General features: G+C 31.1%; 1 pseudogene; it reads left to right on the top strand.

The window, feature by feature from the left end:
• Nucleotides 1–523: 523 nt before the first annotated feature.
• Nucleotides 524–3,991, top strand: LOC107023214 (annotated as a pseudogene).
• Nucleotides 3,992–6,001: the final 2,010 nt, after the last annotated feature.

Genomic DNA, 6,001 nt, shown 5'->3' with positions numbered 1-6,001 from the left:
AAGGATATATATGAATTGTCTCAACAATTCTCTTAAGTTTCGAACAATTCATTTATTTTAAAATTCTAAAAATTCACTTAATAAAGACAAAAATAATAAATCTATATCTTTTAACAAATTCTCATAAACTGGCCACAATGATTTTGTGTTAGTGGTGTAGGAATTAACGAGTTTAAGGATTTTTTAATTAGGTTTGCTTGCTAAATTTGAAAAATAATGTGTTAAATTTATTTTCAAAAAGATTGTGAGAATTCATCTTTTCGAGGTTAAATTATATTTCGTCAAATTCTAAGTTTTCATTTTCAATTCGGTCATTCAATATGACATATCAAATAGCAAAACATCATATTTTAAACTTGAATGAGAAATTAACTTTTAAGATTGTGTAACTTAAAACAGAGAGATTTGTTGAATGAAATAAGGAAGGAATAAACATTGATTTTGGGTGATATGAATTATGTATCCATGGGGGTTAGGGAGTAAAATATGGGATTTTGAAAAATTTTAAAACTAGTAGGGAATAATGAAAATTATGGAAATAAAAGGTGTGCATATATGCAATTTATCTTATTATTTATGTATTTTATTTTATTTGAGATCATGAAGATCCTTGCGATTTAAATTGATATATGTTGTGTTTCTACTAGATACATTAATTAAGTGTTGCCCATAAGATTTTAAATTTGCGATCGATACATTATTGTTCGGTAATTATTATGTATCAGGCACATTTATTATAAGTTTGAATTTACGTATCATAATTTTTTTTTATGATACGTAAATTCAAATTTATAATAAATGTGTCTGATACATAATAATTACCAAACAATAATGCATTGATCTAAAACTTAAAATCTTATGGGCAACACTTACCTATTTAATGTATCTAGTAGAAATGCATTGATCTAAAATTTAAAATCTTATGGGCAACACTTACTTATTCAACATATCTAGTAGAAACACAACATTTATCAATGTAAATTGAAAGGATCTTCATGATCTCAAAGAAAATAAGATACATAAATAATAATGTATGATACACTAATTAATTAGTTATGATACGTAAATTTGAATTTATACTAAACGTATTTGATAAATAACGATTACCAAATAATAACCCTTTTGATACGTTTAGTATTACATAATCAAAAGAGATGATTAGAAAATGACATCTCTACGACATTTAATCCTAAAACTGGGCATCTAAGCTTTGTCCAGGAAGAATGAGTCATTAATATATGGAAAACATTATCTAAATACCCATTTTATTTTACTATAATCTCTAAAATTTTCTACCATTTAAGAAAATTACAACCATCTCATCTCCATATCTTTATCCCCTCTCGGATATATCCCTCCTATCTCGAATACATCACTTCCTTCAGTAATGTATATTCACAATCAGTGAATTATGTATCCGCAGGTATCCTGATGTATCTGATTTCCTATAATTTGAAGAAATTTTTGTAATTTAAGAATCAATGGAGATGTGATGTAATTAGCTCTTAACACTGTAAGATTTATGTAATATTTACTATACCATATAACCCTTCATTAAAATTATTGTAGATGGTAAATATGTTAATTATTGTGGCCCATTTTGTCAAATAGTCCGCTACTTTGTTGACTTCTATAAAATAGTGGTGACATTAACATCATTCTTATTAATGCGAACGATCGTTTCTTTCGGAAAAATAACTTTGAACCCTCTATAAAAGTTAAAACTCCAAAATATAATTAACACATAAATGTTAAAAATCTTACAAGAGATCAGGAACAAAAACACTTATAAAGGGATAATTAGACAGTGACATTTTTATAATTTTTAGACAAATGGCATACATTGCTGATATTCACTCGCCTGTTACTTATCTCCTCTCTCACACGTCGATAAACACGTAATGTTTTGAAAAATGAGTTGGAATTTAATTAATTACTCAGTTTACTAGCCCGAACTTGTGCAAATTAATTTTAAACAAACTTATTATACATACCCATTATAAGTTACATAGTGAAATACTTGCTTTGAATTTGTGATAGAAGAATTTCCTAACAATATATACAAAAAGTAAGGGATATCTAAAAATAGTTTAGGCCATTGAGTTACAATAATAAGTTCATCTTTTTTTTCTTCAAATAATCTTTTACTACATTCAAAAACACTTAGAAAAAAAGTTATTTATGAAACATAGAGCACTCATCAATCCATTTGTCTGAGTTCAAAATTATAGAACTATAGCAAACTCTATTTAGATCAATAATTTAAATCAATTAAATTATAATTATCTTTTTTTTTCTAACTCAGTTTCCATAAGGTTCGTAACTGCAGAAGCTTGCCATCCTCTGATCTCGTTAACACACAATGTTCAGATTTAACAAGAAATAGAAATTCTAACTCGAAAGTTAAACTTAGAATAACTTAAAGTAGTATACCAAATCCAAACATATAAAGAGAACAACTAATATCAGGTGTTTCAATACCTATTTTAAAAAACGTAGCAAAAAATTAACAACCCAAGTTGAAAAATAACTTAGTAACCCTTCAAACCTGTTAGTTGCTTCTAATTAAAGGTCAAATAAACATTGATAGAAAAAAAACAAGTAGAATGACCGGAAAACAACATTAATATAGCTTTGATATGTTCATTGGACAACAAGAACTACAAGGCCGAAATAAGGACTGCAGATGCACAGGATTCCTTTAAGGATGGGGTGGTTGTTTTGGTGATTGGATGCTTAACCGGAAGGGATAAGTTAAAAAGGAAATTTTCCCAAGACATTTTTCCTCGCTCCGCAGTACAAGGGTTATTATTTTGTTTTGAATGATTTTTTTAGGTATGTCAAAGAAAATGATATTGATAGTATCGCAGAAGTGATTAATGAATCTAATGATATGAAGTCAGAGGTTTTGACCCGCGATCTAGGTTGGAACTCTTTTCTAATTCAATAAATATACTTGTTCTTCCATCCTCTTAAAATATTTTACTATTTCCGTTTTGAATACAGAACCTACTCATGTGTTAGATCCTCCAAATCTCTACCAAGCTGGCTCANAACAACCCAAGTTGAAAAATAACTTAGTAACCCTTCAAACCTGTTAGTTGCTTCTAATTAAAGGTCAAATAAACATTGATAGAAAAAAAACAAGTAGAATGACCGGAAAACAACATTAATATAGCTTTGATATGTTCATTGGACAACAAGAACTACAAGGCCGAAATAAGGACTGCAGATGCACAGGATTCCTTTAAGGATGGGGTGGTTGTTTTGGTGATTGGATGCTTAACCGGAAGGGATAAGTTAAAAAGGAAATTTTCCCAAGACATTTTTCCTCGCTCCGCAGTACAAGGGTTATTATTTTGTTTTGAATGATTTTTTTAGGTATGTCAAAGAAAATGATATTGATAGTATCGCAGAAGTGATTAATGAATCTAATGATATGAAGTCAGAGGTTTTGACCCGCGATCTAGGTTGGAACTCTTTTCTAATTCAATAAATATACTTGTTCTTCCATCCTCTTAAAATATTTTACTATTTCCGTTTTGAATACAGAACCTACTCATGTGTTAGATCCTCCAAATCTCTACCAAGCTGGCTCACCTGCAGAAGAAGTTCAACATGTTGAAGAAAAATCCAATGACTCTTTGGAAGATGGGAGACAAGTTGTTGATGAAAGAGAGATTGTTGTGGAGACTGAATAACATTTCAATGAGAAGTAGCACCTTACAAATACAGAATCAACTATTTTTGTTGCCCAAGAAGATGCTCCAAAGAAGTCATATGCATCAATTGTCAGTTCACAAACAAAGAAAGGGCCAACCAAAATCTATGCACCCACCAATAGTTCCAGAATAGTTCCTCCGAAGGTTGTAAAGCAGACGGTTGCTGCAGTACCACAAACCGCAGCTCCTGAAGCATCAAATCATACTACCCTAGTGGAATCGATGTATCTGAATCTAATTATGCTGAAGAGGAAGGTATAACATCTTGAAGCCTGTTTGAAATAAACTCATTACTTCCATCTTGTGATGGACACATCTATATGTCAGAAAAAATGGCATAGGAATGTTCGTATTTAATTTTTTTAGCAAATAAAGGAGCACAATAAGTAGATGTGTGTTGATTTTGATCTAGATGTTGTATTATTTGATCTGCTTGCAATTGTCATGTTCATTCTGCTTTTGACTTTCTCATTGCTGACAGTCCCTGCAAGAGCACATTGTCATCTAATTTACTTAAATTTTAAATTTTAATTAAAATTGAAGTAAATCAGATGTCTATGTACTCTTACTGGGACAGTAAATAATAATAAAGTCTAAAGCAGAATAAGCATAACAATGCTAGTAAATCAAATAACCCAACATCTAGATCAAACCACATTTACTTATTATGCTACTTCATTTGCTCAAAAATTAAATAGAACATGCCTATTTCATTTTTTTTGTCACACATAGATGTGTCCATCACATAATGGAAGTAATGAGTATATTTCAGGCAAGTTTCAAAGAAATTATATACTCATGTTCCGTATCATTAGTTTCAGGTTCATTAAATCCGCCAGGGACTGTAGTATTTGATTCTTCAAGAGCTGCAGTTTGTGCTACTGCAGCAACCTGCTGTTTTACAGCCTTTGGGAAGACATTCTGGAAGTATTTGTGGCTACCTAGAATTTGGATGGCCCTTTCTTCTTTCTGAAGTGACGATTGATGCATATGACTTCGTTGGAGAATCCTCTTGGGCAACAGAATTAGCGGATTCTGTATTTGTTGGGTTCTGATCCCCGTTGAAGTGAGATTCAGTTTCCACAACAATCTATCTTTCATCACCAACATGTCTCCCATCTTCCAAAGAGTAGTTGGGCTTTTACTCAACATGTTGAACTTCTTCTACATGTGACCCAACTTGATTGAGATTTCGAGGAACAACGACATGAGTAGGTTTTGGATTAAATATGAAGATAGTAAAAGATTTTAAGAGAAACCAAGAACAACTACACTTATTGATTTAGAAAAGAGATCCAACTTGGATCAGGGGTCAGAACCTCTAACTACACACCCTCAGTTTGATTAATCTTTTGCGAGACTGTATCAATCTTATTTTCTTCAACATACCTAAAAACATAACTTAAAACAAAATAACCGTTGTGTTTTGGAGCAAGGAAAAATGTCTGGCCGAATTTCCTTTTTTAACTTGCCTTCACCAAAATAATCACCCCATCATTAAAGGAATCCTATGCATATACAGTCTTTATTTCGACCTTGTAGTCCTTGTAGTCCAATGAACATATCAAAGTATTGATATTCCTCTCAAACATTAAGAAAAACAATAAGGTCTTAAATATGCATAATTTATTTATGAGCTAATTAAATTATTTACATATTTTTTTTTAAATTACAAAAATCTCATATAATTTATGGATTTCGAATACATTACTAGATTTCCTGATACATCAATGGACTTTAGGATACATAGGTGAGGGTGTATCCGTGAGGGGAGGGAATTATCAGAGAGGGGATATGACATAAAAATACATTAGCAGATATTCGGATACATAGATTAGTGGAGTGATGTACTATAGAGGGATCTGATGTATCAAAAAAAGGAGAGTGATGTATTCGAGAGGAAATTTTGATTTTTTTAAGTGATAGATAATTTTAAAAAGTTTGCTAAAATGAGAAGTGTTGTTTTAGGTTATTTATCCTTTTAGATTGCTAGATAGTATAGTCAAAACTTTGAAACTTGTTTTTTATGACTGATAAATCTGTTGTTTTGTCTCAAAATCTCAATGGATAACGAGTCACGTTTCATCCTTCTTTACTTAAAATACTAAACCCTTTTCACAATAGAGTTTGAGATCGTGACGTGCTTGCACCTCATGTCCATGTTGTACTACCTTTGCTGTTTATACCAAAGGCATTGAGGGCATAGTTCTCAAAACCAACTTTCCAATACCACCAACCACAAATATGTTCTATGAAAGCACAACCTAAAAGTTGTTACA

Source organism: Solanum pennellii, chromosome 1 (genome assembly GCF_001406875.1).
Source record: "Solanum pennellii chromosome 1, SPENNV200".
NCBI lineage: Eukaryota > Viridiplantae > Streptophyta > Magnoliopsida > Solanales > Solanaceae > Solanum > Solanum pennellii.
This window is presented reverse-complemented; position numbering and strand designations above follow the sequence as displayed.